Source organism: Tupaia chinensis, unplaced genomic scaffold (assembly GCF_000334495.1).
Source record: "Tupaia chinensis unplaced genomic scaffold, TupChi_1.0 Scaffold139585_1, whole genome shotgun sequence".
NCBI lineage: Eukaryota > Metazoa > Chordata > Mammalia > Scandentia > Tupaiidae > Tupaia > Tupaia belangeri.
Window position 1 is genome coordinate 88,288 of NW_006199468.1, and position 13,441 is coordinate 101,728.

Consider the following 13,441-nt stretch of genomic DNA (forward strand, 5'->3'; position numbering starts at 1 on the left):
GATCATGCGCCTGGGACCTCTGCCCCTAATTTTCCCCTTAAAAACGCATGTGGGGAACATCTGGGGAGACGGGTCTTTTCAGCACGAGCTGCCCGCTCTCCTTGCTTTGCGCTTTGCAATAAAGCTGTACTTTTCTTCAACACCATGTGCCTATGGTTTGGTTTCATAGCGCTTGGGCGAGCGAACCTGATTTGAGTTTGGGAACGTTCCCTGGCCTGACTCACGGTTATCTTCTGCCTTTTCTGCCACTAAAACCTCCTGCCACCTCCTGACTCAGGTGGCAGTGGCCGCCCCAGCTTCCACATGCACCTCAAAGCAGTCTTCACACATCTCTAAAAGTTTCTAAGACACATTTGAGTCATTTCTCAGATCTTTTCCTACAAGGTACAGCTTAGGGTACTTGTATTTCTCCCTGGTGGTCTAGTGGCTAAGATTTAGTGCTTTCACCACTGGGGCCTGGGTTAGATTCCCAGTCAGGAAAGTTACTTTTCTTTTTTTAAAGAATTATTTAACTTTAATTATTTCTTTTAATTTGACCAGAGAAGGACAGTGAGAGAGGCAGAGAAAGAGAGAGGAAAGTGGAAATTACTTTTTTTTTAGAAGAATTATTTAACTTTGGGACCAGCAGTTAGTGTAATGGCTATGTCGCTGGACTCCCACGTAGTCGACTGCGGTTTGTGTCCTGGACCCAGTGGCTTAAAACTCATGCCGGGCACATGTGCGTGTGTGCCCAAGATCCTGAGAGGAGAATGGAGGAAAAGGGATTGCGGCGTGGCCATCCCACTGGGGGGTGATTTCTCGCTTTCTGTCTCTCTGTCTCACTCTGTCTGTCTGGCGATTGCACACGCCCTATAGCAAAAACCTCTACCTAAAATACAAAAGAAAAGAAAAAAAGAATTATTTAACTTTATTTATTTACTTTAATTTGACCAGACAGGGACAGTGAGAGAGACAGAGAAGGAAAGTGAGAAAGCAAGCCACCAGGTACGGGACTCGAACGGTGGTCGGCCATGTAGGAGTCCAGTGCCCCTATCGTTTTCACGTTTCTTTCCTGATCACTGACTTTGATATGGTCTCTGCAGCCACTGGTGCCTGCCAAAGCCACGCTTGGTAATCCTCAGTTCAAGGCAAGTAAGTCTGCCACCTTTCAACGCTCCCTAGGCAATGTTAGGAGCTGCAAGACAGTTTCCCTTGGAGAGCAAGGTGTGTTGTCATGTAATTTGCTGATTTAAGAGGATTATTTTAGAACCTTTTTTTTTGTCTGTTTGTTTTTGAGAAGTTTCTGCTACAGGGTGTGTGCGCTCGCCAGACAGACGGAGAGAGACAGAGAGACAGAAAATGAGAAATCACCCCCCAGGGGAGATGGCCACACCACAATCCCTTCTCCATTCTCCTCTCGGGATCTTGGGCACGCACGCACATGCGCCTGGTAAGGGTTTTAAGCAGGGGGGAGGGGGGATACAACGCAAACCGTGTTCGACTATGTGGGAGTCTAGCGACATAGCCATTACGCTAACTGCTGGTCCCAAGATGTGTTCCTATTTTTACAAAAGACCAAAGAGGTCTTTTTTGTAAGAGTGGTTTTCATGCCTCAAATATGTAAATAAGTGTAGTGGTCTGGTTTGACTTTCTAATTGGGTGCCTGGGGACATTTAAGGGCAGCTACCCCCAGGGGATCTAGTCAAGTTACGGGGTGATCTACATCTGGAATGTAACTGCTCTTAGGGCTTCAGTGAGTTAGCGGAGAAATCACATTTACAATGACAGTTGTGCCTATTCCAATCAAACCTCTTTAGATTTAAAAGCCATTTGAAATAGCTTATTTGTGTCATAAGAAAGTTACTTACATTGATTTAAAAACACAAACCAGTAATTCTCAACAGAGTGAGGAAGAGACAAGTGACTTTGAATCTCCATAGACAACAGGTTCAGGTTTTCTGTTCCCTGGATACTGATACGCTTCTGAATGGGATGTCAGCGATGCCTCCTACGGTTGTGCTCTAGCAAGCCTAGTGCCTAAGCCCAGGAGGTGGGAGCCATGATAGCTACCACAATGGAAGGTCAGATCAAATGTGAGTGATCAGAAAGAAAAGTGCAACTTCCCTGACCGGGAATCGAACCCGGGCCGCGGCGGTGAAAGCGCCGAATCCTAGCCACTAGACCACCAGGGAAAGGTACAGATGTCTTTTGCAGAGCCTCTGGTGAAGAAGATCTTAGGACAGAAGACATGAGTACTTTAAGTACATGCCAGACTTTCATAGGCACCTGCAAAACATTCCTGCCATTTTTATCAACTTTATCTTTAATGCACATTTTATAAATGGAGTCTGATGGAGCGATGGAGGCTACACGAAGGCAGCTTTCAGCAACGATCTTGTCTGTCCTCTTTATCAGCCATGGGTGTGTAGCATTTTCTGTGCCTGATGAACAGATTTCTGGGCGGACTCCCTATGCGGGGGGATTACAGAGAGACTCAGAGTGAGTACAAGGGAAGCTCATTGCTTCTGTGACCGAACAAGCAGCCAGACAGCCCCAGAGGCCGCACTCTGCCATTCAAACCAGAACTTGCTGCAAACACAGACAGCAGGCAGTAGTGCTGGAGTAAACACAAATGACTGAAGAATCCTTTCATGCTCTTTCTTAGGTTCCTTCCTGCTGGTAACCAAACACGCTGGAAATGATGACAAGAACTACAGACAGGACGACCCATAGCTACCTTTCCTTTCAGTTCTTACTTGTCAGCAAGCCAAAGGCGGAAAGCGTTGGAATGGTGCAAAAAATGATTGTGGTCTTGCATGACTGAAATTTGCTGTTTGAGGGGCCAGCAAGTGCTATGGTGGTTAAGGTGCTGGACTCCCACACAGTCAACCAGGGTTCAAGTGCCAGACCCAGCAGCTTGAAAATCACGCTGGGTACGAGTGCAGGCATGACCAAACAGAGAATGAGTTCTTACTTTTTCTCTCTGTTTCTGGCAAGCACATGTGCCCTGTAGTAGAAATTTCTCAAAAAAAAAAAAAAAAAAGAAAGAATAAAAAAAGAGATTTGCCGTTTGATGTTGGATACATCCTTAAATAAATGTGTTATGTTATACATCATTTTCATGTGCATTTCTCATTTTATATTTCTTTGATAATGACTTAGATTATTTGCCAATTACTTTGTGTGTATTTTGGACTATGGAAATGATGTTAGATTAAAAAGGAAATTCAAGTGATTTTTATTCTTTTTTTTTACATTTTTGGTATAGGGTGCATGTGCTCACTGGAGAGACAGAGAGACAGAAAGGAATAAATCACCCTCTTGGCGAGATGGCCATGCCACAATCCCTTCTCCTCCATTCTCCTCTTGGGATCTTGGGCATGCAGGCACACAGTTCAGAACTTGAACTGCCATCAACTATGTGGGTGTCCAGCAACACAACCATTAACGCATCTGCTAGTCCTGAGAAATGTCCTTATTTGAATTCAAAGTGGGTCATAAAGCAGCAGAGACAACTCAAGGCATCAACTACACCCTGGCCCGGGAACTGCTAATAAATGAACGTACAGTGCAGTGGTGGTTCAAGAAGTTCTGCAAAGGGGCCTAGAGCCTTGAAGATGAGGAGCACAGTGGCCAGCCATCAGAAGTTGACAATGACCAGAGGAGAGCAATCACGGAAGCTGAGCCCCTTTCAGCTACATGAGAAGTTGCCAAAGAACTCAACCTGGACCCTTCAGCATTTGAAGCAAACCCAAAGAGTAACAACCTCAACAATAGAGTGCCTTATGAGTTAACCAAAAATCAAAAGCTGTCATCTCTCTTTTTTTTTTTAAAGAATTATTTGCCTTTTCATTTATTCATCCATTTATTTTAATTTGACCAGAGAGAAAAAGTAAGCCAGGTCTGGGACTCAAACTATGGTCAGCCAGGTGGGAATGTCCAGTGCCTTAGCCACCACACCACCTGCTGGTCCCCCATCTTCTCTTATTCTACACAACAAGGACAAACCATTTCTTGATCAGATCGTGATGTGGGACAAAAAGTGGATTTTCTACAACAACGAGCAGTGACCAGCTCAATAACTGGACTTTAAAAAGACTCCAAACTCTTCTTGAAAGCAAACTTGCACCCAAAAAAAGGTCATGGCTGCTGTTTGGTTGGGTCTGATCCACTATGGCTTTCTGAATCCCAGCGAAACCATTACACTGGAGGAGAATGCTCAGCAAATCGATGAGATACACCCAAAACTGAGTTGGCCTTGGCTGATGGAGAGGGCCCAATTCTCCACAGCGACACCCAGTTGCACAACACACAACCCGTGCTTCAAACATTGTTGAACAAATTAATCTAGTTCAGGACCAGCAGTTAGCGTAATGGCTATGTCATTGAACTCCCATGTAGTCGACCGCAGTTCATTTCCCACGCCCTGTGGCTTAAACTCACACCAAGCGCATGTGTGTGCGTGGCCAGGATCCAGAGAGGAGAATGGAGGAGAAGAGATTGCAGCGTGGCCATCCCCCTGGGGCTGATTTCTTGCTTTCTATCTCTCTGTCTCTCTCTGTCTTTCTGGCGAGTGCATACACCCTATAGGAGATAAAAAAAAAAAAAACTCTCAAAAAAAAAGATAATAAATAAATAAGCTAGTTTTGTCTCATCCGCCATATTCACCTGACCTCTCACTGTAAGGGTCCAGAGATCAGTCTGACTGATGGAGACACAGAAAAGACAAGGACAATGCAACTGCAAAAAAGGCTTTTATTTTTCCAGCTAGCTGGGGTCCAAGTTTCAGCCCGTCGCAGTGGGCCTTAACAAGGTCCCTGTACCTAAGATAAAGGGATCTTTTATAGTTCAGGATGTTTTCTAGACTGTAACACACAAAGGAAGGGGGGGTATGAGAAGCGAGGGTCCAGCTTTCACCCCCTGCTCAGGTCTAGATAAGGGCTCTCAGCTAAGGGTTTGGATGACCTTGCCTCGGAGGTGCTGGGCCCTCCCGTTTTCCACTTATCTGAGAGTTCCCAGACTCCTAGTTTCCGTCCTTGAGGCCCTAACAAAGTAGGCTCCGTCCCTGAAGACTCAACAGGGTAGCGATTAAGCTAACTTCCCCAGCATTGCCTAACATGGCGGTGATTATGCTAATTCAGCCTAACATCACCAACTGACTACACCTTCTTCAGGCATCTCAACAACTTTTTGCAGGGAAAATGCTTCCCTGAACAGCAGTATGCAGAAGATACTCTCTCCAAGAGTTTGTCGAATCCCACAGCACAGATTTTTACACTACAGGAATAAACAAACTTATTTCTCAGTGACAAAGGTGCTAACTGTAATGGTTCCTATTTCGATTAATAAAGATGTATTTGAGCCTTGTTATAATGATTTAAAATTCATGGTCCAGTGCTTGCTTCGGCAGCACATATACTAAAATTGGAACCATACAAAGAAGATTAGCATGGCCCCTGCGCAAGGATGACACGCAAATTCGTGAAGCGTTCCATATTAAAAAAAAAAAAAAAAAAATTCATGGTCCAGGGCCAGCAGGTGGCATAGTGGGTAAAGTGCTGGATTCCCACATAAGGATCATGGTTCGAGTCTTGGACGTGTGGTTAGAAATTCATGCTGGGCACATATACGTATGTGCCCAAAATCTGGAGAGAATGGAGAACGAATGGCTGTATGGCCACCCTCCCGGGAGGAAAGGGGGTGGGGATAATAACTCACTTTCCCTCTCTCTGTCTCTCTGGCAAGCGAGCACAAGCACCCTATTGTAAAAAAAAAACAAAAAATTCGCCATCTAAAACTGAAATTGCTTTTGCACCAACCTCGTAGAATGTGTGTATCAAACATTACAGAAACATCACATTGTACCCTATAAATATGTACAGTTAAAACATGTCAATTAAAAAAATATGTGACTCAAGAAGTAAAATAGGGACCAGCAGGTGGCCTGGTGATTAAGGCGCTGGACACTCCCACATGGCTACCATGGTTCAAGTCCTGGATCTGATGGCTTCCTTTCTCACTTTCCCTCTCTGTCCGTCTCTGGCCAAATTAAAATAAATGAATGAATAAATAAAATTAAATGAATAATCTTTTTAAACAAAAATGAATGAATGAATGCATAAAATTAAATAATTCTTTTTAAAAATATAAATAAATGGATGAATAAATAAAATTAAATAATTCTTTGAAAAAAAAAAGAAGTAAAATAAAACAGCTGGCTGGGGACCAGCAGATGGCGTAATAGCTACGTCCCTGGACTCCCATGTAGTTGACTGTGGTTCCAGTCCCAGACTTAGTGGTTCAAACTCAGGCCGGGTGCATGTGCGTGTGTGCCCAAGATCCTGAGAGGAGAATGGAGGAGAAGGGTTTGCAGCATGGCCATCCCCCAGGGGGTGATTTCTCACTTTTTGTCTCTCTCTCCCTCTGTCTTTCTGGCACGTGTGCACGTGCCCTATAGCAAAAACCTCTCCAAAAAATAATAATAATAGTAAATTAAAAAAAAAAAACAGCTGGGTTAGTTTTACATGGTGGCATTGCCACTGTTCTGGTAAGGACAAAATTACATGTGCCTGCAGGAGCTATGAAATATGAACCATGGGGCCAGCCAGGTGGTATGGTGGCTAAAGCACTTAGATCCTACATAGTTGACTTTGTGGTTCAAGTTCCAGGCCTGGCACCTTGAAAAACACACCAGGACCAGCAGATGGCATAATGGTTACGTCACTGGACTCCCACACAGTCTACGGTGGTTAGAGTCCCAGACCCAGTGGCTTAAAACTCATGCTGGGCAAATGTGCATGCACTGGGCGAGTATGTGTGAGTGCTCATGACCCTGAGAGGATAACAGTGGAGAAAGGATTGTGGTGTGGCCATCCCCCGGCGGGTGATTTCTCACTTTCTGTCTCTCTGTCTCTCTCTATCTTTCTATAGAACACATGCGCCCTATAGAAAAAAAAAATCTCTCTCAAAAAAATAATAATGACATACAGGAAACAAGAAATGGAAAATTATTTGTTGACAATAACATGTATGTTGATGTGCTTGATTGCGACAATATACAGTGTATTCTGGATGGAAAATCTCATTTTGTATGCTGTAATGATGTACAGTGAATGAACATAAATAAATAAATTTAAAATTTAAAAAATAATAAATAAATAAATACGTTAAATAAAAAAAAAAAACTCTCAAAAACAACAACAAAAAAAAGAGAAACATACCAGGTGGATGTGTGTGCATGCCCAAAATGAGGAAAAAGTGAATAAGGGCTTGGTGTATGGCCATCTACCCTGGGGGGTGATTTCTCACTTTCTCTCTTCTCCGTTCCCAGTGAGCACACACACACTATAGCAAAAATAATAATAGGGGCTGGCACGGGGCATGGTGATTAAAGATGCTGGACTCCCGTATGGCCAACAACAGTTCGAGTCCTGAACCTGGCGACTTGGTTTCTTACTCTCTTTCTCTCTCTGGTCAAATTAAAATAAAGTTAAATAAAATATTTCTTTAAAAAATAAAATAAAGATATGGGTATCATAATTATTTAAATTCTTTATTTCTATTCTTCCTCTTCCTTCCTTCCTTCCTTTCTCTCCCTTTCTTTCTTTCTTTCTTTCTTTCTTTCTTTCTTTCTCTCTCTCTCTCTCTCTCTCTTTCTCTCTCTCTCTTTCTTTCTTTCTTTCTTTCTTTCTTTCTTTCTTTCTTTCTTTCTTTCTTTCTTTCTTTCTTTCTTCTCTCTTCTCCATTTGTTATTATTACTTTTAATTTGACCAGAGAGTGGCAGAGATCCAGTTGTTATTATTACTTTTAATTTGACCAGAGAGTGGCAGAGAGAGAGAGCAAGGGAAAGTGAAAAGCAAGCCCCCAGGTCCAGGACTCAACAGTCAGTCGTCCATGTGGGGATCCAGTGCCTCTAACCACCACACCACCTGCTGGCCCCTATTTCTATTATTTCTTTAATAGAATGATATGAAATGGCAAAAAAAAAAAAAGGGGGGGGGGAGTGTTGGTCCTTGTGGGGGCACTGGGCTGAGTGGGCCAAAATAGGAGCTTGTCAGGAGTGGGATTCAAACGCACACCTCCAGGGGGGGCTGCTACCTGAACGCAGCTGGGCAGTCCTGGCGGCTGCTCTAGATACCTACATGCTGGCCTGGCTAGGAGCTGGCGCCAAGGGCCAGTGTCCTGAGCTAGACCAACAAGGCCAGGCGGCCAGCGGTCCAGGTGGGCCCTGGGATGGCCAAGTGGGCCGCCAGCTGGCAGCAGGCGACGAGATCCTGGCACCCGCACGTGCGACGCAGCCCGCCGGCCGCTGCCGTGGCTACGGCACACGCCCACTAGCGCCCATAGCGCACTGACCCGGCAGGGTGCGCGCCCATCTGGCCGCTGGCCTCCTCTCCCTAGCAGCCTTTGGCTGGACGCCGCGCCACTCCCTCCGGGCGCCAACTCCACGTCGAGGCAACAGGCGTGGAACGTTTGCGCGAGATTCGTGTCACCCGGTCCGGGTCGGGATCCAGATAAGGATCTTCAGGGAGTGTGTCTGTAAGTGTGTGGAGGATTGTGGGGGTAGAGGGCTGGCAGGTAGGTGCCTGCCCCGCCAGAGCAGAGCAGGGCAGGGCAGGGAAGGGCGTGGGACGCAGGAGTTAGGTGTCCCCGCCCCCGTCATCGTTAGGTATCCCCGCCTCGTTCGGGAGGCCTGGGCGGCAGGAGAGGGATCTGGAGTGGTGGCAGTTATGGTCATCCTCGTTAGTATAGTGGTGAGTATCCCCGCCTGTCACGCGGGAGACCGGGGTTCGATTCCCCGACGGGGAGGCAGCAGTGCATTTTGGCCACCAACTCCTCCACGGTGGAAATCCCGTCACTCTGCCGCCTGAGACAGCCCTTCACCTCCTGCCCGCCACATAGCCACGCGGACAAGGTGAACCCTCCGCCTTCCCTCAGTGGACCGCCTAGATTCCTTTCCTCGGCGTGGCCGGGTGCCAGTTTTGCCACTGGGACCTCCCGGCACTCCACTGTGCCCGACTTACGGCCGTCCAAAGTGGGAGGCGTCTGAGCAAGTACCCTGCGGCTGCGGCTCGTGTGGCTTGCGGGGCCCCTGGTGGAGAAGGGCTTTGGCGAGGGCTCCGCGGGAGGTGAGGACGAGGGAAGCCGGGAATTGGGGAGACGGAAGTAGGGAGTGGGGTCCGCAGGACAGCGTGAGCGCGCCGGGGAACCGGCTTGCGAGGCGGAGCGCCGGGCGGCCCTCGGTGGCTCTGCGGCAGCGCTGAGCCACGGACCCGCGGGCGGGGCGTCGGGGCCAGGTTGCGCCTGGGGGCGCTTAGGCGCCGGTCTGGAGGAGTTCCAGCCGGTTCGATGCACTTGCACCGACCTCGTGCCATGGCCGATGGCCGTATAGTGTGGAATCAAGGGATCGGGGCCAAGGCGCGCAGCCATCAGGCTGGCCATCCAGGAGGCGCAGGCGGAATGTGCGCCCGACGCTCCCTAGTGGCTAGATTCCTGCCGCTTGGGCCTGGTTTGATTCCCAATCAGGGAACCCTTTCTTCTTCCTCTCTGCCCCGCAAGCGCCCGCCATCTCTCACACCTGCAGCTCTTTGGCGCTCCTGAGAGGGGCACAACCCTGTCTGGCGCCCTCCGCACCCGCTCGCCCATCCCTGACGCCTGACCCGCACCCCTCTCCTCCTTCTGGCCTTTCAGCTCTTTCCTCCTCGTGTCAGCTCGCCTGCGTCGCTCTTCCTGACCTCCACCCAGCCCGTCAACCCGCGCCCTCTCCACTCCCCCACACACGGGACACACCCACGGCACACACGACACACACAGCCAACGCTCGCCACTCGCCCCCGCACAGCACAAGCGACCCTCGCAGCCAGTGCCCCACACGCACACGGGACACGCACGACTCACCCCAGCCGGAGCACTCCCGCAGAGGCGCACCTGACATGGGCCAGAGCCTGAGAACAGCCAGGTCGCCACTGGGGCCGGCTGGGGGTGGGCTCCTGAGCGCAGCCGTGGCTTCCGAGGGGACCCCAGCAGAGCTCGTGGGAGCCGAGTCCCTTGGCCGTGGGGGAAGGGGAGAGAGGCAGAGGTGGGTATATGAACCTTGAGAGGGTCCGACCGCCTCTAGACGAAGCGGTTGAGGCGAACGCCAGGAGACAGACAACAGCGCCGGAGGGCCGCGGTCCGGAAAGTCCAGGCGGTAGAGCCCGGCGGTGTAGGGTAGAGGGCGGTCAGGACAGACTCCCCCTGTCCCACCTTACTCTGATTTCACCCCCCACGCTCTCCGCTCCCCGTCCTGTCAATGGCAGAGGACATACCGCAGACGCTCCTCCGTGGGGCTCCCTTGCTGGGTCACCCTTACAGCCTGGTCTTCTCAGCTCTCAGGGACATTCTGGGCTCCAGCCACATCCCTTTGGACCGAGCCTTTGGCTGCTCCAGGGAGGGGACTGCAGAGGCCTGTCCTGCTCCGGGGACTGGTTTCTTTCCTTCTTTCCTTCTTTCTTTTTTTTTGGGGGGGGGAGGGAGGGAGAGGTTTTTGCTGTTGCGCACTGTGCGCTGCGCTCACCAGACAGAGAGAGACAGAGAGACAGAAAGCGAGAAACCACCCCCACTGGGGTGGGGGGAGGATGGCCATGCCGCAATCCCCTCTCCTCCATTGTCCTTTTGGGAGCTTGGGCACGCATGCACACGTGCCCGGCGTGAGTTTAAGCCACCAGGTCACACACACACTGCTTTCTGTACCGTCCACGCAGAGCCGCCATGGTAGCCGGGGACACCTTGGGAGACGTCCTGATGCTGACCATCCCCGCTGAGGGGAGGAAGGGGGCTACTCTCCCCAGCCCCGTGGGTTGTGAGTGGGTCTCCAAGATGGATGTAGAGGTTGGTGGGACCGGGTGGCATCCCAGCCAGCTATGGCAAGGGGCCTGACCGCAGAAAGGCCACAGCAAGGGCGTTTATGCCCCCCTCACCTCCTTAACCCTCCCCGCCAGCGGCCTAGCCGTGCCTCCCCCATGCCTGGTGCTGGGGGGCAGGAGGAGGAGTCCAGAATGTCCCTGGGAGCTCGGGGTCTTTTGGAAAGGGCACAGGCTGGGGCTGGCAAGCCGAAGGTGGGGGCGCGGGGGACTCTGTAGGCACCAGGGGTGAGGGGGGTGAAAAGGCGACCTGTCTGGTATGGAGGGGCAACTAGCGTGGGCGTGGTCGGAATCCTGTCTGGTGGGCAGGAGCTGCCCTGTGTCTGAGGAGCCCCCTAGAGAGAGCTGAGACTGGGACAAGGGAACGCCCGCCCCCTCCCCCAACAGTTGAGAGGGGTGTGAAGGAGTAGGGGTGTGGGTTCTGTGTGTGTGTGTGTGTGTGTGGAGGGGGGTCGGCCACCAGGGGTGGGGAGGTGTGGGAGCCGGCTGGCTGGAAGGATGAGCAAAAAGTCGACAGGTGGGACCAAGCTCAGGTCAGAGCCAGATAGAAGCCCGTGAGCCCTGAGGGAACTGGGACCCCCGCAACACATCTGGGAGAGCAGCTCCTGGGCGCTGTGCCCGCCAGGCGGTGAGACCTGTCTCTGACCAAGTGCAGGTGCATTGGGAAGCCAGCTAGGCCAGACCACAGAGGGAGAGGGAGCTGATGCAGGCAAGGCCCCTGAGAAAGAGAGACTTCATGGGGAACAGAGACAGCAATAAGCCCCAGTCAAGGGAGGGTGGGCGTCTGAGAGAGTGTCAGAGTTGGTTGAGGTGACCCGTGCCTAAGGGATTGGGTAAGACTCTGGGTCTAGTTCTCGGATTGGGTAAGACCCTGGGTCTAGTTCTCGGAATGCAGGGAAAGCTCGCAGAGCTCGCAGTGGGCGTTGGAACTGCAGGACAAAAGGAACAGATTACTGCATGGGCCGGGAATCGAACCCGGGCCTCCCGCGTGGCAGGCGAGAATTCTACCACTGAACCACCCATGCTAGGTGGCATTTTGGGACAGACCGCTGGCCTAGGTGCTTTGGCCACAAGAACCTTGCCCTCGCCTGTCCTCGGTGTCTTCAGGTCCCCTGTAGCGTGAGGGCAAGGGAACAGGGAGCATGCAATTAAAGTCAGCAGCGTGTCAGGCGCTCCGAGGGAGGCGCGGGAAGGCCTCCTGCTGCGCGTGGTCTCTGTGACTCAGGGGTCTCCGCCTGCCGGGAGCCTCAGCAGGCTCCTAGGCCCGTCTAGTGGCTGTTGGGGAAGGTGAGCTGTGCCAGGCATTGCGGAGCGCGGACGGTACTGTCGCCGATGTCGCCTTGCACGGACCTCGACCCACAGTCCCTTTCTGATTTGCTTTTTGGCCTCTGGAGTTCGTTGGAGCGAAGCGGGAGAAAGAGGCAGGAGTGGACATGGGGCATGGGGGTGCGGATGGGGCTGGGGATCGTAGTTGGGGGAGTGGTGATGTGGAGAAGGGGACTGCGGCCGCCGCTGCGTGCGAGCCCGCCACCTAGCGCTGCGCAGGGTTAGAGACCCCGGTCTGTGGGAGCCTCGCAGGTGCGGCCCGTCCACAGGCTCCAAAGCCCTAGGGGTCGAGCTTTGCGGTACTGTTGGTGCGGGCGAAAGTCTGGTGGGCGTGGGAGCTTTGGAGCGCCAGTATGGATAGGAGGGGCCCATGCGCGGGGCATGGGGACGGGCTGGCGGCAGGCAGGTGCGGGTGGGTGGCCGAGGTAAGGCTTCGGGCGGGGTCGGGGTTGGGCTGGCGTTCGTAGCGGGTGGGGGGACGTGGATCTAGCCCGTCTGCCTCCGCGTCCTGGGACAGTGTGTCCTGATCGGGCTCCCTAGGCCCGCCATGGACAGGAATCACAGAGTGTCACAGGGTGGACGGGGTGGACGGAAGTGGAGGTTGGGAGTGTTGGAGTGGGGGTGTTGTCGGTAGCTTGCAGCCCAAAGTGAACCAGCGTGGGGGCTGAGCGGTCCAGCAAAATGGAGGCTGCCTGGGCAGGACTGGATGGTGCTGAGTGAGGCCTTGGTGCAGCACACAGGAGGTGGCCGGCCTCAGCTGGCGGTGGGGTTTGGACCCTGGAGGGCTTTGCAGGCCCCTCACCCTTCCCGGAGGTGCTCAAGGCGGTCGTGTTGCAGGCTGGGGCGGGAGGGGGGTGGAATGGAGCGAAGGGCAGGCGCCTGAGAAGCTGATCAGTTGAAGTGGTGACAGAGGGAAGGCGGGAGTTGGAAAAATGGGCAAGGAGGCGAGTCAGGGAGTCCCTCCGGTATTAGCCATGGGCAGCGGTGGGTATTGGCCAGGGCCAGCCAAAACGTGTTCTGGTCAGGAGTGGGATTTGAACCCACGCCTACAACGGAGGCTGCGACCTGAACGCAGCGTCTTAGACCACTTGGCCATCTTGTAGGAGGGCCTGGGCTTCTCCCCACTGGCTTGGCTGGGAGCGACCGACCCCAAGCGCCAGTGCCCTGGGTTAAATGGCCAAGGCCAGGCAGCCGGCCGGCCGGTGGGCAGTCGAGGGGAGCGGCGGCCCTGGGGT

General features: G+C 52.1%; 4 non-coding genes across 4 annotated transcripts; 2 read left to right on the top strand and 2 right to left on the bottom strand.

Moving 5' to 3' along the window:
- Positions 1–2,099: 2,099 nt before the first annotated feature.
- Positions 2,100–2,171, bottom strand: TRNAE-UUC (transfer RNA glutamic acid (anticodon UUC)). The gene has a single exon. It is a non-coding gene; the product is annotated as a tRNA-Glu (tRNA).
- A 3,202-nt stretch (positions 2,172–5,373) lies between these two features.
- On the top strand, positions 5,374–5,480 carry LOC114004670 (U6 spliceosomal RNA). The gene has a single exon (XR_003546773.1). It is a non-coding gene; the product is annotated as a U6 spliceosomal RNA (small nuclear RNA).
- Positions 5,481–8,715: 3,235 nt separating this feature from the next.
- On the top strand, positions 8,716–8,787 carry TRNAD-GUC (transfer RNA aspartic acid (anticodon GUC)). Its single transcript has one exon. It is a non-coding gene; the product is annotated as a tRNA-Asp (tRNA).
- Positions 8,788–11,834: 3,047 nt separating this feature from the next.
- TRNAG-GCC (transfer RNA glycine (anticodon GCC)) lies at positions 11,835–11,905 on the bottom strand. The gene has a single exon. It is a non-coding gene; the product is annotated as a tRNA-Gly (tRNA).
- Positions 11,906–13,441: the final 1,536 nt, after the last annotated feature.